The sequence below is a fragment of the Perognathus longimembris genome, chromosome 23 (assembly GCF_023159225.1).
Source record: "Perognathus longimembris pacificus isolate PPM17 chromosome 23, ASM2315922v1, whole genome shotgun sequence".
Lineage (NCBI taxonomy): Eukaryota > Metazoa > Chordata > Mammalia > Rodentia > Heteromyidae > Perognathus > Perognathus longimembris.
In genome coordinates, this window is record NC_063183.1 from 21,214,274 (window position 1) to 21,242,032 (window position 27,759).

The following is a 27,759-nucleotide window of genomic DNA, read 5'->3' on the forward strand; positions in this document are numbered from 1 at the left end:
CCAGTGACCGAGCGTTTACAAACTCAGGAAAGGAAAAATTATATATTGGAGTAGTGGCTGGAAAAGGAAAAAAAAAAATCGACTAACAGCACAGTAGGAAAGGTGTTCAGGGTTACTTTCTGCAAGTAAGTGGAAGTAAAGGACTGCAGCCGTGTGCATATTCCCCTCCCTTCCCCCCGGCAGCTTTGTGGCCAAACTTGATATTGAAAAGTGGGATGAGAATTGGGTACCACAGACCTGACTCCACCCTCAGCTGCAGCCTCTAATGCAGTGCGATTGGGAGGAGGCAGGATGATTTCACTTGACAAATACGGATTTTATTTTATTTTTTAACAACCCAGCAAGGTGGCTGGAATTCGCCCTTGGTTTTACCTACCTATCTACCTATGACCTTGAACTTCTCTGTTGTGGAATAAGGTCCTTTCCGGGTGGAGCTCCCACCCCAAAGCCCCAGAATTCACAACATGTGGGCACTACTAGGTAATGATCAGCGTTAGCATTCAGGAGCAGGGCCCTTAGGGACCAGGGGGTTTACAGAGGAGCAGAAGAAGGGTGGGGTAATTCTTTTAGAAACACAGAAGCCGTGAACATGGGGAATCGCAGTGGCTTATCACTCTCAATGCCTAACACATATGCACACATATACGGCGCAAATGTACACAGGCCCCTGGCATGCACACCCACATGCACACATGTGTGAATATATGTCCACCCACCGCCACATGTACCTATGTGTCGTTAGGTCTCATTAATGAACAGAAAAGAAGAAAGAAGTACCAGCAATCATACACAGGTAACGTTTTATAGAGGAGGAGGTGCCCTGACAGAGAATGAGGTCTTTAGTTCTAGGGAATTTTGATTAGCCTTCTTCTACCTTGGTCACCACTCTCTCACAAACTCTTCTCCTGTGTTGAATGTTTATAATATCTGTGTTTATGATATCTGGTCACTGGACAAAGCCCGGTGATACCTTATTCCACTTAATTCTCACAATAACCCTTTCAGGTGAACACTGTGATTATCACTCTCATTTAGATGGAAACTTCATCTATAATGTGAGACTGAACAATGCTTAAGTGATTTGTCAGAGGTCACAAGGTTGCGAGCCTGCAAAGCTCAGAAGCATTGTCAGGATGGGGCCAATGCTGCAAGTTTTAATGACCTTACATGCTCTCCATATTCAGCTTAGTTGTGCAGATTTTTCAGACTCTTGCAAAACTCTCATTTGTTAGCAATCATTTAGACCTAAAACTTGCATTCAAATTCCAGTTACTGATATTAATTATGGACTTGTGACTCTGGGCTGTCCAGTGGGCTGTTTGGAGACTTGTCATTCTTCTTTCTTTCTTTATTTTGGGGGGAGTGGGGAATGCCAGTCCTGGGGCTTGAAATCAGGACCTGGGTGCTGTCCTCAAGCTTCTTGTGTTCAAGGCTAGTGCTCTACCCGTGGAGCCATAAGTTCATTTCTAGCTTTTTGGTAGTTTATTGAAGATCACAGCCTCATGGACTTTGCCAGGCTTGCTTTGAACTGCATTCCTCACATCTCAGCTTTCTGAGTAGTAAAGATTACAGGCGTGAGCCACTAGTGCCCAGCTAGGGAGCTGTCATTCTTGCTGTACTAACACCTTTTTCCATTATAACTCCAAGAAAATGGGTTGGTGTGGAAATGGAGGTGTAGTTCAGGTGACAGAGCACCATCCTTGAGTGAGAAAAAGCTAAGATGAGGGGGCTGGGAATGTGGTCTAGTGGTAGCGTGCTTGCCTAGCATGCATGAAGCCCTGGGTTCGATTCCTCAGCACCACATATACAGAAAAAGTTGGAAGTGGCACTGTGGCTCAAGTGGTAGAGTGCTAACTTTGAGCAGAGAGAAGTCAGGGACAGTGTTCAGGCCCTGAGTTCAAGCCCCAATACCAGTACAAAAAATAAAACCCCTAAGCAATAGCAAACCCCCATGAACAAAAAATAAAAACAAAGGAAGAAAGTGAGTTCATATTTTCACTAATGTCCTGTAGGATGTCCCATTTTCCTAAAATATGTTGATATCACTTTTACAATCCATCCATATTTTCCTCAGTGATAGCAAAGTCATACATGGTATTATTAACCTGGTTCTGGGGACAGATCTATTTTCTCCTTAGAGGGGATAAATCTACTCATGGTAGATGGCGTATCTTCAGAAATAATTATCTTACAAAGCATAATTGCTTCTTTTCAATGGTGAGCTTGTATTTGACTAGGTTATAGAACAGAAAGCTCATATCCTGACATTTAGGAATTGCTTAACAATTTCTTTAAGTATAAAAATGACATGTACTGCCATAACTTGTGGGGTGTATTTGGTTTCGTTGTCCTTGCAACATCAATCCCACAGCTTTCTCCAAACTATTGTGGCAAAATAAAAATAAAAAGTAAAGGAACTCTTAGAACTGTGACACATAATGAAATTGTTGTCTTCCCATCTTGTTTTAAAGATAACCTGTTAAGCAGGTACCACAATGCCAACATGTTCAAGCATGGTGAAATCATGGATACAAGAATTCACAGCACCCACTATTTTCATTTCCAAGACAAGTCTTTACTGGGAAGTCTCCTTAATATTTCCTAGCCAAGAAAGGAATTTTGGTGCTTTTCGCCTAACAGTTTAATTTCCTAGCATTATTTCTTAGTAATTATATCCCTGAGTATGTAGATACTGAGTAAATTAGGAGAAAACAAAATGAAGCATTTTAAGACACTTGAAGATTGCTCAAAACATGGAGGCACATTTAATATCCTTTGCAGAACTTTAACTACTAGAGGCTGTTCGTTTCTCAGAGAAGTCTCTTGCGAAATAGGATTTCCCACACCACTGTTTATTTTTTGAATAGTGTCTTGAGTTTAGGCTTGGGCAGCCCTGAACCACAATCCTCTTATTTATGTTTCTCACATAGTTGGTATGACCAACTATGCATCACCACATTCAACTTTCTGTTTGTCGAGATGAAGTATCATAGTTTTTTTTTTTGCCCAAACTGGCTTCAGATCATGAGTCTTCCAATCTCTGCCTCCACAATAGCTAAGATTACAAGTGTGAACCATTGCACCCAGCCTAAGTTTTTGTGATATCTAGTAACCGATGACCTGGGTGGGGGCGAGGTCATAGATTTGCTTGCTCACAATTGGTGCTCTACCACTTGAACTACACTCTGGACTTTGCTTTTTGCTGATTGCTTTGGAGATGGCTTTAAACCATGATCCTCTGAATCTCAGCTTCCAGAGTGGCTAGGATTGTAAATAGGAGCCTTCAGCACCCAGCTAGAAGTTAAGACTTATAAAGGGTATAAGAGGTATATGTGATTTTATTTTAAGACACAACATCTGAGCAAAGTGGTGAGCTGAGAATATCTTTTCAGACAGAAAACATTTTGCTTACAATTTTATTAACAACTCAGTGTTGTTGGCAGTTAAACAGTACTGATGGAAGAGACGAATGGAGGTGGGAAAGGTCATCATTGTTCTGGTAAAAGCTAAATTACACCCACAATTCTTTCCAAGAAAGAAATCCCCTCTATTTTCATATTCCCCATCCCTTTGGATTTGAAGGTTCTTTTAAAGACATTTCTAACAGGTGTAGTGTATGACCCTGGGAATGCATCATTTATCTGGGGAAGAACATTCATTTTAATATCATTTCACTCAGGAACCAAGAACTTAAACTCACATTTTCTGATTCACTTAGTTGATAATATTCTTCTGGAAATTTTTTTTTCTGCCTGGCAAAAGGAAGATAATTTAATTTAAAGAGATTAGATATATTGCTTGAAATGGCAAGTCCCCAAGAATTTGACAGCAGAACAAGACCAGTGAATAGAAAACTCGTCTTGCTTCCTTGCTAATACAAGTGTCAGGGAATTTCTAAGTTGGGCCGTCAGTCTTTCTTGCTTCATAGAGGAATCTCAATGTCGTAGATTTTTTAAAGCTGACATTCATTAAAAGCACCCAGTGTGGATCTGTATGCAGAAGGATTTTTGACAAATCAGCTAAGTGTCACTCTTCTGTAAAGCATTACAGTGATGCCTTTTGAGTTGGAGCTCTTTTCTTTAGACTGCAGGAATCTTGTCCTCATAAAGCACATGGAAGGTTTGGGTTTTGTTCCCAAGACTGGGCTGAGTTGGGTTTTTTCTTTTTCCTTAGGAAAACTAGGGGAAATTTGGGCGATGTGGAGGGGAGGTAACGTGAATTACTTATTTACTATGAGCAGTGCATTGTATAATCTGAAGCTAAACTGATCTGTTTACCTCCCCAAATGATCCATATACATGTGTCAGTCTATGCAACCCAATAACCTACAAATTCACTATTAGAATGTATCTCCACTTTATAGGTAAAGAAAGTAAGGCATAAAATAGGGAAACAACCCAGATGCTCCTCTACAGATGAATGGATCCAAAAATGTGGTACCTATACACAATGGAATACTACATAGCGATTAGAAATTAGAAAATATTGGTATTTGCAGGGAAATGGTCAGAATTTGAACAAAAAATGTTGAATGAGACAAGCCTAGAACACAGAAAACAAAGGGGCATGATCTCCTTGATATATGACTGTTAAGTTGGGGGATGGGGACAGTAGAGACCAGGTCTGCGAAACAAAAAACTTCTTATCAAATGGTATTTCCCACAGGTTTGGATCAGCGACCTTACATTATGTATCTAAAACCAAACAACTACTCAACATAAAAAGGTCTAAACTAGACCTCTCAGTGGATCACAATAGCTCAAAAGCTATGTATGCATGATCATATAAGACAAGGATAAGCAAACTCTATTGTGGACGTTATATTTAAAGCTCTAGGTGAATTTCCTTTGGCGTATACCACATGGCTAAAGTATATGTTTTTGGTACACTGGGTATTGTGTATATGCCTACCTGATCTAGGGAAGGGAAAGAAAAATGAGGGTTTAAGATATCACAAGAAATGTGCTCACTGCCCTATTATGTAACTGTACCCCTTTTGCATAACACCTTGTCAACAAAATTTAATTAATAAATAAAAAAATTTAAAAATGCAAAAGGCTCAATTATGGATTAAAAAAGTAAATAAAATAAATAAATAAAAGAAAGTAAGGCATCAAGAGATCCAATCATTTGCTCAAATAACAGCTTCAATGAAGAAGAAGAAATTTGTAAATTCTTGATGGAAAATTTGTCAGTGACTCCAAAGTACCAATACCCAATTACACTGTCCTTTGTAAGGAAGCAAGAAATCTTATCCAGTGACTGGTGGCTCACACCTGTAATCCTAGCTACTCGGGAGGCTGAGATCTGAGGATCATGGTTCAAAGCCTGAAAAGTCCCCGTGAGATTCTTATCTCCAATTAACCATTCAAAAAGAAAAAAAGCTAGAAGTGGAGCTGTGGTTCATAGTGGTAGAGCACTTAGGCTTGAGCAAAATTGCTCAGGGACAGTGCCCGGGCCTTGAGTTCAAGCCCCATGACCAACAAAAAGAAAAAGAAAAAGAGGAAGAAATCTAATCCTGATTGGTTCTCCCAAAATTTATCCACTCCTCAAAAGCCACAGGCAGAAACATCACAGTAGTATTTATTCTTTGGAAAGCAAACACACACCTGTCCCCATCCCCAGTTGTGTTGTTAGATTGGAAACAATGCCGCCTGTGGCTCTGTATACACTCCCCTCTCATTACAGCCCATCCTTGGAACACAATCATTTTCTATGTTGTCCAAAGGTGTCATTACAGGGTGCCCGGTATACAGTTAGTGCAGTGTCAGCTCCTTCCATGTGAACCGCCCTCTGTCCCAACACCCCACCTTCCCACCCCTGGAGGATATAAATAGGCCAGAAGAACTCCTTTGGGGCTACTGCACTGGGTAGAGAGGTCGTTGCGTTTGGGGAGAATTGTTTTCTATGACTTATAATCCATAGCTCTAGGTGCAACTTGAATAAATATTCCCTTCAATTCCCAGGAAACTATCAGTCTGTCATTGGTGATGGAAAAGTACAGTGGATTTTCATAATGGCCGAAAAGAAGACAGCCTGTGGAAAGGATAGCTGGAATTACAACTGGTTTCCCTTGATTCAGACTTCCTTTTTTTTTTCATCCTCTTCCTTTCATTATCTTCAAATTGTTGTATAAAGGTTTTGCAATTTAATCTGCCCGTTCACATGCACAATGAATCGCGATCTGTGCTACTCTTTTCTCATCTACCCGGTGCCCACATATCTCCTCAATTTCCCTCGTTCTATTTTGACAATGGACATGGAGTATTAATGGCTGTATTTGCCCACCATTCCTATCCCCTTCATATCTCCTTGATTCATTCTCCTGCTTTTAGCTCCTACCCACTCAGTCAAAACATATTTGAGCTTATTGGGATTTATTTAAGCTGTCTATTGCTTGTACAAAAAGGTTACCCTATGGGAACCCCTACTTTAGTCAGTTTGAGCATGTGTATGTGCATTTCACCTGTATGTGTTTTCATATATGCTTGTATTTGAGGTCTAACATTCACATGTAAGGGGGAAAAAGTGTGCTCATTGTCTCGCTGAGCCTGGCTAATTTCCTTCAGCGTTTTTTTTTTTGTTTTTTTTTTTTACCCCAATCCATCCATTTCCCTGCAAGTGAAATACCAATACTTCTTATTGGTGGATGAATAATTCCATTCTGTATAATTCCATTTGAGCTATTATTTTTCAGTTGTAGGATATCTGAGCTGTTTCCATCATGTGGCTATTGTGAAAAGTTTGACAAAAAGCATAGGTGGGAAGGTGTTTTTGCTATAGCTTGACTAGCAAATCTTTCAGATAAACACCCAAGAATGGTATCACTAGATCATAGGATATTTCTGTTTTCAGTTTTTCTGGGGAACCTCCATGCTGACTTCCATAGTGGCTACATTAAATTATATTTCTACCAAACAATGTATTAGGGTTCCTTTGTCCCTCACATCCTTACCATCATTCTTTTTAATAGCTGGTGACTTGAGGGTCAAAAGTAGGTAGTCTTTGTAGTGTCTTATGCCAGAACGTAGTCTTCTAGCAGGTAATGGAGCAGGAATTCTAAGATCTGAACATAACATTTTAAGATCCTGAATATTGCACTCAGCCATGTCTATGTTTTCTCTGTAGTATAGCCTCTGGTTAACAAGGCTCTACCTTCCCAGTTTCAAATATCTTTGAATGGAAAAATTGTCAAGATCACCTTTGATGTAACACTTTAAAGTAGGCAACAGTGCCTGGATGAAACACTAGCCAAGTGCTAAATTAGTACTCAGCCCAAACCAAATATCACCATTATTGAGTGAAATTCTACAGGATAAAAATAAATCTTACGTACTTCGAAAAATGAGTGCAACAATTTTATCTTTAAAATTATGGTAGTCATGTTTTTAAAAGTTTGTCATTATATTCCTAAAACTTCCAAGACTATAGAGAAACTCATTTTGCTGGTTACTAGGGCTTTAATCCCTGACCTCAAGCTCCTTCCAGCTTGCTTGCTCATGATTGGCTTTCAATATCAGAACCACACCACTAATTCAGATTTTTGCTAATTAATTGGAAATGAGAGTCTAGAAGAGTTTTATGCCCGGGGCAGGCTTTAAACTGAGATCTCAGCTTCCTGAGTAGGTAAGATTACAGGTATAAGCCACTGGAGCCCAGCTAGAAATTCACTTTCAACTAATAAATTTAATAACGTCACTAGGCATATGTTCCCAACAGAATATACTTCTGAATAAAAGCTCTATAGTATTATGTTTTCTGAGAACTTTGTTCTTAGGAATATAGATTGATCTATCTAAAATACCTTCTATCTTTACCCATTCAAAGTTTTATATACCTATAAGGCATGGGAATTCCCACAAGTTTTTGTTTGTTTGTTTGTTTAAAAGTTTAGCTTCATGACGTGGACAGGTTGTAAGGATTGTATGGCTCCTTTCTTGCATCTGATCATTTCTTCTTTGCATTCTATGCTTTATGTTTTTCATTTTGCCTTGATCAAAAATGATTTATTGTGAATGTTATTATATCTGATTTGGAAGTTTTTGCTCATACATGAGATTTTGATATAGTGAACTTGACACTATTTTTACATTTTTTTATTATCTTTAAGTTGTTGTACAAAGGAGGTGCCATTTAACAAAGCAGTTTATGAATACAATGCATCTTGATCCGTGCCACCCCCTATCCTCACAAGATGTAAGAAATTACAAAATAAGACTTTTGTTAAAAGACTCTTGGCCTAAATGGAATTAAATAATGACAATTTAAATGCACTCTTTACAGATTTTTTTAATGGGATGGATGCTAATATACAAAACAATTCTACAAGGATTAGAGTTATGATACAATTGACTCTCTATTATTCTGCCTTGTATTATTATTTAAATTTCTATATTCAAATAATTCCTTGGCTCAAAAAGAATGTGAGTTAACTAGCTAATACATGCTGTCCTATTTGTATCCTCAACTTATTTTTTTTCTCTGTTTAACCATTTGAAAGTCAAAATTGGCTTTGGTATAAAAGACTGTATGACACTAATCTCGGTAACATTTTTACATTGAAAGGTATGCATTGTGTAATTATGTATATAGGTGGCATAAAGAAGCTCAATGAAAGCTGTTGATCAATAGGGATTGGTGGAGATGGGAGAACAGAAAGCAATAGAGAGGACTGTTCTGTGAAAAGTGTAATATATGCACATCTGAAATACCAGAGTGAAACCCCTTGATACAACTAATGCATACTTAAAAAATGAATGACAGGAAAGTAAACAGGCACTGTTGGGAGGAGGTTACCAGCAGGAGGGGGAAGGCTTAGAAGGAGGATGACTAAGGAAGAATAGGGACAATGTAGGTGATCTATATGGATGAAATTATAACGAGGAGACCTGTTGAAAATTGTTTTAAGAAGGGGTAGACTACTGCGTGTGGCAGGTTTGACTGTGTGATGTTTGCCTTTATAACCAGGCCTGGGAAGCCGCTTGGGGTCGCAGTTTCAGCTCCTGAGACTGGGCTACGACCCTGGCCCAGGTTGGTTGGTTAGTTTTTTACTTCCCCAATAAATACATTTTTTTATCATCTAAAAAAGGGGGGATGGCAGACTAATAGAGAGAGTAAGATTGGAGGATACATTGTATGCATGTATAGAAATGTAACAATGAAACCATGCTTATACCACTAATGTATGTTTACAAAAATAGCATCATATCACTGATTTGTAATTAGCATATAAACCATGCAAGGGCATTCATTCTTCACATGGCAGCTAGAATGCACTCCTGTTTGAACACAGTCATAAAATCAAATGACACATTTTATTCATATACTAAGATTGATAATGATAAAAATGAGTGGAAGTATGAGTGACTAGCCCTTCAATCGTTGATCGAGTGACCGGACATTTGATCATCACAGTTTCAAACTGGCTGGAATTAACTTTAAAGCTGATTTTTGGTTGTTCAGCATTTTGAAGACTAACACTGGAGCTATAGTTGGGTCTCAGCCAACTGAAGCCCTGGTCAAGTCCAAGGCTGTCGTACTCCTTACCTCATGAAGATCTTTATCTTAGGTTTTAAGAAACATTTTTTATAGAACCATCATATTAAGTGGTTAAGTATTCAAGTCAAAAATGGTCAATTGGGCAGATGCTAGTGGCTCACAGCTGTGATCCTAGCTACTCAGGAGGCTGAGATCTGAGGATTGTAGTTGAAAGCCAGCTCAGGCAGCAACATCAATGAGACTCTTATCTCTAATTAACCACCAGAAAACCAGAGAAAAAAGAGCTCAAGGATAGTGCCCTGAGTTCAAGCTTTACAACTGACCAACAACATAAAAAGGTCAATTGGCTTTTTTTTTTTTTTTTTTTTGGTTAATGTCAGTGTGTGAACTTAGGGCCTCAAGCTCCTTCAGCTTTCTTGCTTGCTCATACCTCTAGCTTAGATTTTTGCTGGTTATATTGGAAATCGTCTGGAGAACTATTCTTCCCAAGCAGGCTTTGAAACCCAGCCCTCTGAATTTGAACCTCCTGAGTAGCTAGTAGGTTAACCGGATTAATTTTCATAAGATAAATGTGGCCAAACAAGAAGCACCCAGGTCAAGATAAAAATCAACAGTAGTATCTCAGCATGGTAGAACTCCTCTTTTCATTTTCTAAGACCTCCCTTCCCTCAGGGGGAAGCATAATTGCTGATTGTGAGATTGACTTATATCCTTGTATGTAGTTCTAGATCAATCATTGTAACTGTTATTGTTAAATAATACTCAAGTGTGTATCTACCATTAGTTTCTTACTATTTTGCTATTGAAAGATACTGAACAAATTTCCAGGCCCATGCATTTTATCAAACACTCCCTTGTCAAAGAAAATAAAGATATACAAATGTAGCATGTACCCTTGTTATAAAAGGTCCATTACCATGGAGGACCTTGTCTATTACAATACCTAATGACCTCTAAGTCATGCTTTCATTTTTTTTTTCAGAGTTTAGTTTCAGAGGAAAACTTTATTTCTCTTGAGGAATTAATATGCTTCCTCTTTTCTTTTAATAAGCATGCTTATTATATTCTACCTTGCTCCAGGAATAACTAGACGGCTTAATGAAACAAAGAAATCTCTTTAACGTTAAAAATTCAAGATGGATTAAAAAGCCAAGACAAAATGAGAGTTTCCATAGTCTCTCCCAACAACCTCAGCATTGATTGACCCTCCTAGAGCACTGGTAAGTCCTGTGTACAATCTTAGTGCTCAAGTACTTCCCGTGGGCCTCAAATCAGCTGATCTCACAAGGAAAATCAGATCAGTCTGCCAAACTAGGTTCAAACTACCATAAATAAATAAATTTCGTGGGGGAAGGGCACCTATTCTTGGTACCAGAATTACATTTCTTTCAAGGAATCTCCAGCAGAGAACTATATAATAGTTGTAGTTTATTTTTAAGTTTCTTTTTTTAATCCATCTCTTATGGCAGGGTGATGTAATCTCAGGAGGGATCAATTCCCTTCAACTATGGAAAGCAATTCATTAAAGGAATAGGGAGCATTCTGGGGAAAAATCATTCCGTACCATGTTGGCTACATTTCCCAGGTGAGTTAATCCAACAGTAAGTTTTATTCATATGAAAGAAATATATTTTCAAATATTTCTGATTAAATATCATCAACTTGATGGGCACAAGATAATACCAAGTTTGAGGTTACCCTTATTAAACCTATAGATTCCTCCATGTTTTCAACTCAGTGTGGTTCCATTTGCTGCCACACCCAACCAAAAATAAAGTGGGAAGGGGGGACTGGAATTAATATCCTTTGTAGAGAATTGAGGATCAAAAATTGGACCAAGAATACATTCTCCCTGATGCTCATGCAAATGGCTTATTAGATGTGTAGAGCTGTATGTCACAGAAATGTCCCTAAGTGACTGTAGCCTATATGGGTTAAGCCAGGACAGGATAAGAGAGCAAAATGAAAACAACCCAACTGTTCACGTGACATTAACCAAGTTCCTCTTTGTTGGTAGTTTGACAGTTGTATTACAGCCTGTTTCCTTCCCTGCCTTACCTGGTGAGAGTTAGAGAGCATTTTTCTTTAAAAAAAAAAATTATCTTATTTCTGTGCTGGTCCTAGGGCTTGACCTCAGAGTGTTACATTCTCTTAGCTTTATTTTTTGTTCAAGGCTGGTGCTGTACCACTGGAGCCAACACCTCCACTTTGGGCTTTCGAAATGCTGCTTAATTGGACATTGAGTCTCTCGAATTTATCTGCCCTGGCTGCTTTTGAACCACCATCTTCAGATCTCAGGCTCTGCTATAGCTAGGATTTACAGGCATGAGCCGCCACCCTTGCCCACCTGGGGAATGTTTTCAAGCATCGTCAGAACTGCATTGCTGATCTTTATATTGGAAATGTTGACTACTTCTTTTCCTGATGTCAGCTCCTTTCTCTCTGTTCTGATTTTATATCCAAATTGTAGACAAATCTCATTTCAAAAAAAAAAAAAAAGGTCTCAAAGCCTTTCAGGGACAAAGACATAGTCTAAACAAATTTCAAGAGAACCAAGTACAATGGGTGAGGAAAGTGATCAAGAATTGGCAAATGTCTAATGCTTGTCTCCAGTTCCTCTGCTCTGGGAATAAAGACCTGTCTGTACAAAGGCTTCTTGACAGCCGAAGGAACAAAATGCTCTCCTGAAAGAAAAGAGTCAACAGCCACTGCCTCTTCCCTCCACCCTGGCTCTCTGCAAGGAAACAATGCCTCCCAAAGGAGCTGGCAGCTGGCCCTTGGCAGGTGGTGGAAACAGCCCTGTAACTTGCACAAAGGGAGAAAAACCCAAACTTCCTGCTTACTTGTGGGAGCTCTGTGATTATTCTGCCCACCATCGCCTGGCTGAGTAGAAACCACCCTATCCACCTACCCTCCTTTCACTGGTGTGTCTGTGGTAAGTGGGGGTTTGCCAGGAGGGCACAGGAAAGGGAGAATAAGAGAGGGCCAAGATCTGCGGGATGAAGGGCTGGGGCTGTCCATCTTCTACTGGGAGAGTATGTAGGAGAACAGAGGTTAAACTAGACTTGAAGTGAGAGTGGACATTCTGAGGGTTCTGATACTTCTTTTTGCTCTTTGGTAGACGGTGAATAAATAAGACCATCTCTACAGGACATTTTCACCCCCCTCATCTCTTTGTTCATCTACCAGACTGCTCTCCATCACTACCCCTTGAAGGTGAAAAAAAGTGATGGTGGCATAAGTTATCAATGTTTCACTTCAACTCAGTTTATTCTTTCATTTGCATTGACTGACTCAAAGAATTTTGGCCAGAACAAAGATGCATTATTAAAAGAAAAAAGACAGGCAAATGCATCCTTTCTTGTTTTTAATACAATGGTGCTAACCTATGTGTGGGTTACCAGGTCTGAGTTCAATAAATGGACAGCAGCTGTCAGAGATCCGTTGCATCTGTTATTGGAAATCTCGTGACCTGAAGATACTAAGGATATGGTCATAGTTTCGAGTTTCTAAGTGTCTAATTATCTGGACCATAATGGTGATCAGGGTCATCTAGAGAAGGGATTAAATCATTACATTAAAAAGTATAAAGTATGAAGAGGCCAGCCACCTTTGTCAGTGGCCAGGCCAGGTCAGAACAAAGAACCCTTTGGAGTGAAAGAAGAGTTTCCTTCCAGGCCTACTAGGAAACAAGATGAAGCTAAAAAAAAAAAATCAGCATAAATACAATGCTGAGCTCTGGGACTTCTGAGCAAATCACAGAAAGTGATGCAATATTTATTCCCCCACCCAGGGCGAGGCACAGAAGCATTTTATGTAGATGGCTTTATTGAATCTTGTAATGATGCAAAGTTAAGGTGACCACATATCACAAATGATTCCAGCTACAGTGGATAAGAATATACACCTTCACAGAGCTCCTGAGAGGGACAAATGGCTTAGCAGATGCTCACACCAATGTTTTTGTTTTATTATTATTATTATATTTTTGTGTTACTGGGATTTAAATTCAGGGCTTTGCATTTGCTAAGCAAGTGTACTACTTTTGGAGCCATGACCCTAGTCTTTTTTTTTTTTTTTTTTTTTGCTTTCCAGATTTTTAAAAAATAGTCTCACTTTTTGTTTTTTTGCTTATGTTAGCTACTGATTAGGATCTTCCTACCTCAGCCTCCAATATAGCTGCATTCATAATTATCATGGCTGGCTTATTTCTTGAAATGAGGTCTAGGTAACTTTTTGTCCAGGCTGACCTTGAACATTGATCTTCTCAATTTCTACTTTCTGAGTAGCTGAGACTACCGATGAGAGATATGCCCAGCTTTATCATGGTGTATCATGGAATAGTCACTGGCTACAGGAAGTAGGCTTCACTTTCCCTTTATGGTTTTACTGGTAAGCATTCACAGACTTTTCCTGCCTGTCCTGACTTCAAACTGTGCTCCTCTAAGATCCTCCTGGATCCAGGAATAAACATAGAAGCCATCAGGGACAGGCATCACCTTTATCATTTGAAATTTCAAGGACTTCTCAATTTGGAAAGACTTGTCCTACAAATAAGATTTTTAACAACCACATGATATGTACCAAAGAACAAATACACCAAAATATACATAACATTTTTTTGTGTTGAGCACTCTGATTTGACCTCTTTAGTTAGCTATAACAGATGATTTAATGATCACTTTAGTAGAAACGATAAGGCTAAGTGCCCATGATTAGGTCTGGGACACAGACAAATAGCTTAAAGATGTCAAACACTTGCCTATGGACCAGTGCTTTCCCCACTTGTATCTTTGTCTTATTAGACCTTATGAATCACATCATTATCTTTTTCCCAGTTTCCCAGTGGGTATCACTTACTTATAAACTCTCAACTCTGCCTAGTGCCATCTAAGCTCTTAAATGTAAAAAAAATGTCTCATTTCCTGCTATTGTCTTCTATCCAAGGATACCTAAATGCCTATCCTTAATAGAGGCACTGTCTTTCCTACATTGACCTCTTTGACCTTAGCAAGGTGTCCCATCCCTTGGTGCTCTCCCTTTAGTCAGCCAATCAATGCAGCATTGATCTCACATCCTCCTTCTCTGACTCATCTGGACACCTGAGGCTCTCCTCTCAGATGCTGTAACTCATGTATCTGCACTCCTCATATAGACTGGCTTTTATTTTTATTAATTTATTGTCAAAGTGATGTACCTAGAGTGGTTACATATGTAAGGCAGTGAGTACATTTCATTTGTAATTTCACATGCTTTGTCTTAAGAGAGGAACCTCAACGTGGATAAACTTCAAGCCCCACAAAACCTTGAAGTTCCTGAAGTTTATGATGGACCTCTAGTTCCTGGGGTTTCTCCCATATTTAATCAACCTCATTTTCTTTACTTTCCTCCAAGGTTGTCTCTTTTTATTTTTTTTTGCGGGGGGGGGCATTCTCCTTGATACAATCGAATAGATTAAGCTATGCATTTTTTTCTCAAGAACTTAACTTTCCTAGAGGATAAGGACCATATCTTAGTGCATTTGTGGACATGGCAAATGTATATTTGCTGAGTGCTTTGCTAATTACTCATACCTTGCATCCAACCTCCCATTTCCAATACTACTAGTAGTAATCATAAATGTTCAAGAAAGTATAGTAGGTGTGGGCATTTCCAAAAATGGCTATGTGGTATTTCCAGCAATGTATGTTATTTGAGATCTCAGTCACTTTCCACACAGTCCTTGAATCAGCCTGGGTCAGCAAATTGAAGGAGTGAAGTCATGTGACTTATGATAAAACCATTCTCTCAATGCTCACCTTTGGAACCCAGCCACCTGTTGGGAGAAAGCGCAGAGCCCTGTGGAGAGAGGCCCCAGGACAGTGGTCCCATTAACATGCCAGCCGCATCAGCCACCAGGCAGTGAGTGGAGTGGAAAGGACTTGAGTTGATTCCAGCCCGGGCTTCAAGCTGCCCCAGCTAATGCCATATGGAGCAGCAACAAAGGAGGTATCCACTTAGCCCTGCCCAAATTGCAGATAGTGGGTAAAATTATTATGGCTAGTCTAGTAGTTTTTAACCCTCTGGTAATGTTAGAAGGGTTTTTTTTTCCCTTTGTTGTTTCTTTTTGCTTTTTTTTTTTTTAAGCAGATGAGATGTTTGAATGAAAACCTCTTATTGATCTCACTTATTGCTGAAGGCTCCGGTTCAAAATTGAAACTTGATCAATATGGATTGGAGGCCGTCTGGAACATTAAATAAGGCCTTGTTAGGCTGGTTTTATTCCTCTGTGTTTTCTTGAGTTTGGAGAGACAGAGAATGGGAAGGACAGGAAGAAGTGGGTGGGAATCTGGGTTCACTTTCCCATGGTGTCCTGTGGGCTGTGGTCCTAGTGGAGTCTTGAGAAATTGAATGACATCAACTATGACTGCTTTGCATGCTCACAATTCCTGCCCCGAATCTAAGTTAGATCTTTAATATGTGTGTGAGTGTGTTGTGTGTGTGTGTGTGTGTGTGTGTGTATGTGTGTGTCAGTACTTAGACTTGAATTCAGGTCCTGAGCACTATCCTTTAGCATTTTCACTCAAGCTTCTGACACTCTACCAGTTGAATCACAGCTCCACTTTTGGCTTTTTGGTGGTTAATTAGAGGTAAGAGTCTCATGGACTTTCCTGCCCTGGCTTTGAAGCATAATCTTCAGATCTCAGCCTCTTCAGTAGCTAGAATTACAGGTGTGAGCCACCAGTATCTGGCAAGGTTATAGCTTTGAAAAAAATACAGTAATGGGAGAAGGAATGGCATTTTCAGGGCTCCATCTGGGTCAAGATGAGGTCTTCCTTGGATTCACCATCAGCACCCATTTACTACACAGGCTATCAACTAGGCATGGGAGTATCAACAAGGAGAACATGGTGTTGTCCATATGAAAGACCTTACTGTATAGTCTTTCAAGGTAATAGTGAGTGAAAGATGTGGGACTGTAAGGAGCTACCAAAATATTATCCTCACTGACAGAAATGTTCTCATTGCAATACTACCTTATCACTTTGCTGAATATTGGTCTTCTAGCATTTTGGATTAATAAGTAGTGTCTTAATAGAAACGACGTAATCTGGGAGATCCTTACTGTCTGAATATCTATTCCATAAGATTCACATTAATTTTGAGGCATAAGGTAGGCAACTGGCTTTTTTAAAAAGAGAGAGAGAGAGATAAAAATATCACAGTGTAGAATTTAGAAAGCTAAGACACCTCATTTCATAGACAAGGAAATAGAGGCCCACGACAATGAATCACTTAATTCATCAGGGCATATAGATCATGTAAACACATTGGCTTATCCAACATTTATAAATGAGGGCAATTTCCTTGGTAGACAGAGTGGCACTGTGAATACACAATAAATAAAATACAGCTGGCTTCTTCGAGGAACTTAAATTAGAAATTACAGCACTGAATCAAGGAAAAAAATAACAGTAGCTCATTATTCTACTGTCTTCTGAGTTCAAGACTCTTTCAGCTTCATGAATTTGAACATAATCCTTCTGGGTCCTTGATAGCCTTTTCAACTTCCATTTCAACTTTGTCTGACAATAACATCATGGCTCTCCTGTTTCCTTTTGGGTAAATTTTGATCATGAACATATGCTTCTCTGCTTACAATGATAATGTCCTAGTCAACCCATTGCAAGTCAAAAAGACAGTTCATACTCCCATCTATTGAATATCACAACTCTGCTTCATCTTCCTTAACTGACAGTTGGATAGAAGCAAGTAACTACAAGCCTAATAAATGGTTGAATATCTTGTGCAACTTATTGAATATGGAATGTAAAAACCAGGATGGTTGAATGGCTATACACTATCATAAAATTAAAACATTATAGCTACGTAGAACACATATAAATAGGCACTCTGTATACTTTTCATAGCCTTTAAATTCTTTCATTTCATTGTCTTCTCCACTGTCAAATTTGTGATTTTGACCCTGATTTGCACTTCATCATCTCTTATTGGAAGTTTATCCTGTTGCATTTATATTTTAGTAGTTATGCTTTTCTGTTTTTAATATCTTCTAGGTTTTTGCGATTGTATGTTACTTGATGAATGAACTTTGTTTCTTTTCTCTTTTGCTAATTTAAGTGAGTTAGAGGACATCCAGTCTTTTTCTATTAGAAATTACACTTGCATTATCCTAAGAATGTATTTGAACAGATTTAGAAACTTCTACTTAACAAGGTTAAGAATTAAGTGTGAAAATACACAATTGCACTTTATACAAACTTGACAGGATGAAAAGGCACCTCTGCTTTTTCTGAAAGAAATGCTGAAATTCACTGTGCCTCAGTGGTTGTAATCCAACAGCTATTGGCCATGTGTCTGGCATCTAAGAGGGGCAGGGCCAAAGGTACCAATTGTGTCAGGAGGGCAAAAGTTGAGGAGCCCTGATGTGGTTATACTTGCCAGATAATTTATTTTGTAACATTGCAAAACATTTCTTCTGTTTTTAAAGCTGATGACAGAAATGGCAAGTGTAAGTTTTCCATTTTGCTGTTATCTCTTAGTTTATCTCCGTTTAATGTGTGCTGTGGAAAAGTTTGTGAAACCCTTTGGTGAAACATCTCTTTTCTGTCCTTTATCTCATGCCCACCCCTGTAAAGCCTGTAGTTCATGCTTACAATGATGTTTTGAGTTTATTCCACAGTAAATGTGTAGGAGACAGTTCCCATTCCACAGCCAGATTGGGTTGTAGGAAAGCTCAGGCAGAATTGGGAGCCCCTGGCCTCTGTTCCGAGTTCTAGCCCTCCTGATATCTCTGGACTCTGAACCGCACCTGGGGGCAAGGGTTGGAGGCTCTAACACCGGAGGCATGCTGGTATGTACCCTGCCCTGGTTGTTTCTGTTGCGGCTCTCAGAATTCTCTTCCCCTAGCAACACTGTTCAGGCTGCTCAACAACACACTAACTTAATTGTTTTACGTTCAAGGAAGCAGTAAATATAATATGGAAGCATAGAGCCAGACTGTTATTAAATTATTATTTTCATTTTACATCTTCTTTCAATAATTAGTATTAGTAATCATTATTTAATTAACTATGTTTTAGTACAGCAATTCTCAGTCATTGTTACGCATTAGAATCATCTGGGGAACCGCTGAAAAAATACATCTGGGGGAGCCACTCTAGACCAATTAAATGAGTATATCTGAGCATAGCAACAGGGCTGCGGAACTCTTAGAAAATGCCCTGAGATTCTGATGGGTGACTGAATTTGAGAACCTGTAAGTCTAGGGACTGTATCATTTACTAACAATATTTTGGGTATCAAAAATCCTCCATTAAAAAATGTATTTTCAACATTCTGTTAAAGATAGATAGACCGATTGGTAGATAGATAGGTAAATAGATAAAGTTTCCCATTCCATTTTGAAATTTATAGCTGAGTTAATTTTTTACTTTATTATCTTTAAGTAGTTGTACAAAATTTGCCATTTACCAGAACAGTTTAAGCATACAATGCATCTTGATCAGTTTTCACCTCTTCAACATTCTCATCCCCCCTTCAGCCCACCCATTCCCTTACTTTTCTTAATTTGGTGATATATACAATGAATTCTTGACTGCGTTCTTCCCCCATTCCCTCCTTTATTTGTCTACCCCTCTCCCCTCGGCCCCACCCTCCTTTTGGCTATACCCATTTCCTAGTGTTGATTTTTATTAGTCTTTCTAAAAGATTATACTCTTTGAGCTCTCCACAGAGTCTATTATACTTCAGTTAATTCATTTGGAACTACTTGCATACCACCCAGTGTATTTGCTTATAGATTTATAGGTACATTCTAGCTCCCTCAAATGAGGAAAACCATGCAATTCCTTTCTTTGGGTCTGGCTTACTTCACTTAAAATAATTTCCCCAAGTCTTCTTTCCATTTCTTTAGGAATGGTACAATAGCATTCTAATAGATGAGTAAAATTCCATTGTGTATGTATACCACATCTTCTTGATCCCTTTGCTCATTGAGGGGCATCTAGGCTGATTGCATATCTTGGCTATGGTGAACAGGGGCATGCTGATGGCTTTAGCCAGTATGGATTTGAATTTGTCTTGTGGGCGGCAGGACATAGGACAAATGCCAAATTCAGAGGCTGCTGTGTCAGGGAGCTCTGTCTCTGGTCTGAAAACAATAACACCCTCTTATGGAAAGTAGAGATCACCTAGGTACTAAACTCTAGATATTGTCTACATATTCAATGTTAAGTACCAACTAAACTATTTTCTGTTTGGTGAGGCCCTTTGAACTGAAAGCTGACCAAGGGTCATAGTGCTGGGATAGCCATTGGTATGGTATGCCCATGTGTGCAAAGTCCTAATGAGAACCATAGCCCCTGACTGCCCTTCATCCTGCCCCCATCTCCAGCCCCATCTGCCTGAGAGTCTTCATTGTTCCCTAACTGGTGGTTGGTGTGGGAGTAAACCAGAGATCTCCATTTTATGTAAAAGTTCAGGTATTAAATAGTTTAAATTTTGCAAGAAATATGCCCTCTGTTCCTGTCTGAGAATTTAGTGGGAAAGCAGCTATAAACAAGTCGTAAACAAATAGGCAGGGCTATATACTACAATAAAACTCAGTTACACAACAGTCCACAGTTTGAACACAATCATTCAAAAGTCTCCAAAGTTTGTGACATTTGCTTTGCCCAATATATCATTCCATAGAAGATTTTCTTCATTTTAATATTTTTGTCATATCCAAGATGACAGTGGGAGTGAGTCAGACACATGTCTTCAAATTGCCATCTTTCTGGGACTCTTCAATGTCTGATATTTTTTAATGCTCAGTATCACATCTCATGATGAAGATCCCTAATGTTCTTTAACTCCACATTGATATTTAGACTCACAAATGAACTATAGTATCTCAAAAATCTACATTTCAACTTTCTTTGTAAATAATTCTCTTTGGTACTTACTTAATAACACAGGCTACTCTTCTGCAGAGACAATTAGGTTTGAGCGAAGCCTGCATTTAATGGATGTTCTGATTTTTTTTTTACAGTTGCAAAAGGGATTTTCATAGATAGAAACAAAAAATGGACATAAAAAATCCTATTTGAGATAGCGTCTCAGTAACATTTCTTTTTCCCAGGTTGGCTTCAAACCACGATACTCCTATCAATCTCCAAATTAGCTGGGATTATAGGCATGAGTCTGTAGAGGGGAATGAATTTCCATTTCTAGCTTCTAAGAACCAACCACGGAAATAAAAGATATGAGATTGGCAATGATCTGATTGATTTGGTTCAATCATTTATTTATTTCATGTTCATTGAGTGTGGCATTACAGATCCATGTCCAGCAAAAATTAATGTTTCCTATGATGATGTGTCTAGTCTATGAGGAGAGATAGAAAAACAAGCCAATAATTAGGATGGAGAGAAATGGTAAAATGAAATAAGTTACACAGCATAGTTAAGTGGACTCATCCCTCTGGTAGGCCTGGGAAGTTCATGTTTTCCAGGAATGGGCTGAGTTGAGTGGATTGAGTTGAGAAACAACTGGGATTTTCCATCCAGGTACAGAGGAGCTAATGGAATATGCAAAGTTGTGGGAAATTGAATTCATAGGGGGATTCCAGGGAAACATATTTAGGTGGATTCTTAGCCTACACACATTTAACATTTGCATTTTATCTACGCTCATCGACACAAAAGGCTCACCTATGGATTCACAGTAAGCTTTGCTAAGGTTTTGTTATGGACAGTCCATGCAGACAGCATTATTTAATCCTTGTCTCTTCAGCACCCAGGACAGTGCCCACTGCAGCCCAGGTGTGAATGCTCTTTTAGGTCCTTTAGATCCTGCTTGAATACAGCTGAGCTGTCAGCCTGACAGTCTGGTTTAAAATTCTGTATACAACCCAAAAGCTCTTGTGAAATGATGATTTGATAATATCATTCCTTTTTGAAAATAATAGCAGAAAGATAGCACACGGTTCATCTCAGAGATGGCAGGAAATAAAGATAGCTCAGAGAGAATTGCCGTGTAGCAGCTTCTGTGAGTGTTCCTAACGCTTTCAGTTGCCCTTGTCTCCTTTGTTTCTCTCAGCTATGTATACCTCCTCACATATATGTGCATGCACATGCATGCATACACACATGGATGTACACACATACACATGTGCACACACACACACACACACACACACACTTAATCTATCTCCAAATCCTTGGTCCCTCTCTTTAAAACGTGTGATGAATCTCATCACTTGTCTCCATTCCCCAAATGCCATGATGGCCTCAGTTAGCATCACCTGATGATCACATAATACCATACGACTCACAGAGTATTCTGTAATCACTTCCTCTATCCCAGAAGTCCTAAATCCTCAGCAGCCAAAGTGACTCTTCCAAATTTAGATCAGCCAGCTCTCTGCCCAGAGCCTTTACATGACCCCCCCTGGTGAATTCTGAGCCTTTACCATAGCCTACAAGCCCACACATGTCTAGGTTCACCCTCCCTTTCTGACCTACCTGTTTCCATTCTCCCTCTTGCTCAGGGAACACTATCTGTGCCAAGATCCCTGATCTTCCTCAGGCTCATCTCCTGCTTAGGGCTTTGCGGTGTATTTTTGCCTTTATCTAAACTAGGTCTTTGCTAGGTCTCTTCTTAGGTCTCTGCTCTAATGTCACCTTGTTGATCCCTTCTTAACAGCACATTTTGTATCCCGGGGCATGCCCTATGTCCATCTACTTAATTATCTCCTTTTTCTTTTTGGCAAAGCTGGGGGCAAACTCAGGGCTTTGTGCATGCTAAGGATGTGCTCTACCACAGACACCCGAAGCCTGTTTAGTTGTTAATTAAACATTTTTATAATGGTGGTGTACAGAGGGGTTACAGTTACACGAGTCATTGCCCATGCCTATAATTTCTAATGTTTCTCCTACTCCTTCTCGCAGTAATTTCAAAGTTTCACTGGCCTGATGTTGAGGTTTCTGACCCACGTTGAGTTGATATTAGTGCATGGTTACAAGCAGGAATCCGCTTTTAATTTTATGCATATAGATGTCCAGTTTTCCCAATTGTTGAAGAGGCTATCTTGTTTCCATCATATATCTTTGGCTTCCTTATCAAATATCAGATAACTATAAATAGATGGTTTTATTTTGGGATCTTCTAGTCTGTTCCATTGATCCTTTGAGTCTATTTTCATACCAAAACCAAGCTGTTTTTGTTTGTTTGTCTTTTTTTTTTTTTTGGCCAGTCCTGGGCCTTGGACTCAGGGCCTGAGCACTGTCCCTGGCTTCTTCCCGCTCAAGGCTAGCACTCTGCCACTTGAGCCACAGCGCCACTTCTGGCCGTTTTCTGCATATGTGGTGCTGGGGAATCGAACCTAGGGCCTCGTGTATCCGAGGCAGGCACTCTTGCCACTAGGCTATATCCCCAGCCCAACCAAGCTGTTTTTGTTATTAGAGCTCTATAGTAGATCTTGAGGTCTGGGATTGCAATACCACGAGCACTGGGTTTTTGTTCTCCCCTTAGAATTGCCTTGCCTATTTGAGGTCTTTTGTTGTTCAGTATGAATTTTTGGATTGTTTTCTCTAGCTCGGCAAAGAATGTCATTGGGATTTTGATGAGGATTGTGTTAAATTTATATATCATTCTGGCAGTATGGCCATTTTCACAATATTAATTCTACCTATCCATTAACATAGATCTTCCTATGTCCTGATGTCACCATGGAATGTATATATATATATGTATATGCACACATTCACTATAAAACTCTTTTGCTTCTTTGGTTAGGCTTATTCCCAGATATTTTTTAAGCTTTTGCAAATGGAGTTGTTTTCCTGACATCCTGTACTTTGTTGGTAAACAGAAAGGTTACTGGTTTTTGTTGGTTAACTTTGACTCTTGCTACTTTGCCAAAGTGGTTGATCAACTCTAGGAACTTCAAGGTGGAGTCTTTCTGGTCCTTTAGATACAAGATCATGTCATCTGAAATAGGGATAGTTTGACATCTTCTTGCCCTATGTGAATCACTTCTATGTCCTTTTCATGCCTTATTTCTTTGGCTAGGAATTCCAGAACTGTTCTGAAGAGAAGTGGGAAGAGTGGACATCCCTGCCTTGTTCTTAATTTTAGAAGAAATGTTTTTTCATTTTTCACCATTTAGTTGGCTGCTGGTCTGTCATATGTAGCCTTTATTATTTTGAAGTATATTCCTTCTATTTATAGCTACTCCAGAGCTTTTGACATGAATGGACTTTGGATTTTTGTCAAAGGCTATTTCTGCATCTTTTGAGATGCAGCTCTGTTTTGAGATTCAACTCTGTTAATGTGATGTATTCTGCTTATTGATTTATATGTTAAGCCAGACTTGCAACTCTGAGGAAAAAACCCACTTGATCATAACGTATAATAGGTTTTTATCAGTTGCTGAGTTCTGTTGGCTAGTATTTTGGTGAAGAGCTTTGCATCTATGTTTATCAGAGAGATTGGTCCGTCATTCTTTTAATTTTCATTGCATCACTACCTAATTTGGGGGCAAGTGTGATGCTCATGGAATGAGTTTGGAATTGACCCTTCCATTTCTATTTCATGGGAAAGTCTGAGGAGCATTGGTGTCAATTCAACTTTAAAAGTCTTATAGAATTCAGCTGTGAATCCATAGGGACCTGGGGTTTTCCTTGTTGGGAGACTATGATTTCCACAATCTCATTGCATGTTATGGTCCTGTTTAAGTGGTTTGTATCATATTGGTTCAGCTAAGGCAGTTTGTCTATCTCTAGAAATGTATCCATTTCTCCTAGATTTTCCATCTTATTTGAGTATGGGGTTTGAATGTAGTCCTTCATAATCTTGTAGATTGCTTGGATGTTTGTTGTAATATTTGCTTTGGTATCTCTAATTTTGTTGATTTAAGTCTCTTCTCTTCTTCATTGGTTTAGCTAGTGATCAATTTTATTGATTTTTTGAAGAACTAGCTTTTCATTTCCTTGATTTTTGTTTATTTGTTTTTGTTGCCAGTCCTGGGGCATGGACTCAGGGCCTGAGCACTGTCCCTGGATTCTTTTTGCTTAAGGCTAGCACTCTGCCACTTGAGCCACAGCGCCACTTCTGGCCGTTTTCTATATATGTGGTGCTGAGGAATCGGACCCAGGGCTTCATGTATACGAGGCAAGCAGTCTTGCCACTAGGCCATATTCCCAGCCCACTTTCTTGATTTTTGTATACTTTTTTTAAGTCTTTATTTTATTTCTTCCCTAATCTTTAGGCACTCAGACATGCACAGGTGGGCCAGGCTGGGTAGAGATCCCCAGTGGATTTCCAGCAGTGTCCCAAGAACCTTTCTTTATAGTTCCCTCCTCTCTCTGATCCCTCCATACTCCCCCCCCTCCACTTGTGGGAGGGGGCATTAGAGATTCTGACAAGACTTGTCTGGTGTTAGGCTCCCCACCCTTCCCAATGTGTCTGCTTGTGGCATTAGGGACCCACAGAGACTCTTCTGGGCATTACAGGCCCAGCCAAGACGGTTCCTGGGGTGAGAGGCCCCCACTGCCACTTCAGGCCATTAGGGGATCCGACCATTCCAGGGTTAGAACCCCTGCCTCCTCCCACGCTGGGGCCACTGGTGGTGTTAGGGACCCACTGAGACCGTTCCAAGCAGCTGCACTAGAGCCATCTTGATTCCTCCTCCTGTTTACTTTTTGATAAACTGTCTCTTCTCACTCTAATATGAGCTTCATGAGATGACCATTGTTGATGTCACCGACTGTTTGGAGCTCTTGATTCTTAACTAAAAAATATATAACATTTGTTTTACTTCTAGCATACGGTGTTTTTTTTTGTTGTTGTTGTTTTTTCTTTTAATTTGGGAGTGGATGGGGTCTACAATGGGAGTCACCTTTTATGCGGTGTGACAATAAGTGGTCTGCGGAGCTTTAAGGGGGACATGCAGGTGACCCCAAGATAGCTCGCATGGTTGGTACTCCGAGATAAGTTATGGTGATGCAGATGATTTAAATTGTTTTTGAGACTATGATTTAAAAAATGGTAACGTTTGTGTAGCAATGACGGAATGACTCTATAAAGTAAGTGTTCTCTATTTTATAGGGAATTAGGTAGAGTTGTTAAGCAAGTTGCCTTCAGGCTTCAGCCTCATATTGGGCGTTTGACAAAGCTGAGATTTAAACTGAGTCAACGTGACCAACTCAAAGTCTTCTCTGTCCATCCCTCACCCTCCGACTCTGAAGACAAAGGACCCAGGACTGCCCATTGATGTCTGTCCCATACATTATGAGGGCTGACTTAATCTTTAGCTGTGCTAAATGCTGGTTATGGCATGGCGTGAAAAGGTTTGTTTGAATGTCTTCACTGAAAATATACTTGCTGTCCTTGGAGGAATGCTTGGAGCAGGTTATGAACTATAATAAAATATATTATTCGCTCACCATACAAATAAGTCTTAAATGGGGCAGAAGGATTGAAGACCTCTCCTCGAGTGAGTGATTTTGTAGATTATTGATCTGGGCAGCAGTTTATTTAAACATTAAAACCTTGAATGAAGTAACTTAGCCTGAAGAAAAATGTGTCAAATATAGTACTTGTTACAGTTCATTCTTCAGCCTCCAAGGACTTTGTAAACTGTCCAGATGTATTTATTTTTTTTGCAAAAAAAATTTTCAAGGAAAAAAAATGTATTGAAAGGACAGTGAGATTTGTCCGTAGGAATTATAATCGCTTTGAAAAAGCGATTTTTTTTTTAGTTTGTTTTCCCCTCTCCCCCAAGAAGCATGCTCTGCCCTTTGTGTTAGTATCAGAACATTAGATGTTACTGTTTAATTTCTGAGGGGAAAAGCAAACTGGGTCCTGGATTCCCTGTTGTTGACATCTCCTTTATCTTAAAAAAAAATTATTATTATAATTGGCATATGAACTTGGGTGTCCTCACTGAAGGAATTGGAAGGGTCAAGAATATTAACTAGAATAATTATGTAGGGAAAATGGATCATTCTTTCCTGTAGTGTCACCAAGTAACAATAATGCTGTAGTTTGGATCTGGAACATCCATCAAAGGCCCATGTGTTGAAGTCTTGGGCATCAATCTATGATGGCATTGGGAAGAGGTGGAACTGCTTATGAGGTTGGGCCTGCTGGGAGGAAGTTAGGTTACTGGGGGAATGTCCTTGATAGGGATAATGGAACTTGGCCCTTCTTCTTTCTCTCTTTGCTTCTGTTTTTAATTTTTATTAAAGTTGATGTACAGACGGGTTACACAAGTCAGGTACTGAGCACATTTCTTTTTGAACAGTGTCACTTCTTCCCTCATTTTCTCCTTTGTTTTTTTTCTCCCAACACTCCTCCCCACAAGTTGTATAGTTCATTTTCAACATAATGTCTAGTGAGTATCACTGCTGAATAGGTTCACCTTTTGTACCTCCTGACTTTGCTTCTTCGGTGCCATGAGGTGAACAAGCATCCTACACTATGTGGTCCTACCATGATGGATATACTATGCTACCACAGGCCCCAAACCATATGAATTAAAACCTCTGAAACAATGAATGAAAATAAACATTCTCCTTACAACAAGTTTGTTTCAGATATTTTATGTAAGTCATTAAAAACTAATGTATACATGTATTCTGTTTGAATAACAACACATATCACTTTCTAATTGTTGCCAGTGGGTTCATCTTGGCTCTGCAACTAGTATGCACACATCCTGAGAAGTCAGACTCATGTGATATAGTTTAAGAAGATGTCCTTCTACCCAGGTGCTGGTGGCTCACACTTGTATTCCTAGCTACTCAGGAGATTGAGAGCTGAGGATCAGTTTGAAGCGAGCGTGGGCAGTAAAGTCCATGAGTGTCTTCAGTTCACTGACAAAAAGATAAACGTTGAATTGTGGCTCAAGTGGTGGAGCACCAGCCTTAAGTAAAAAAGCTAAGGGACAATGCCCAGGCTCTGAGTTCAAGCCCTAGTATTAGCATCAAAATTACAAAAAGAAAAAGAATGATAACATGGACCAAACAAAAAATTGAATTGGAAAGAATGGCTCACTAAGTATAAATGTGATGAAGTTTTCCATGTGAGGAGGCAGGATTTCTCTGTTTTAACTTTGAGTGTCTCTGATGGGTAGAGCCAGAATAGTGGAATCATTTGAGTACAACAAAAAGCTATTCCACGTGCCATTTCTTTCACAGCATTACTATACCCTCCCTACAGGCCAGGCATTTGTCTGTTGATCTCTAATATGGAAGCCCTGATCCATACCTT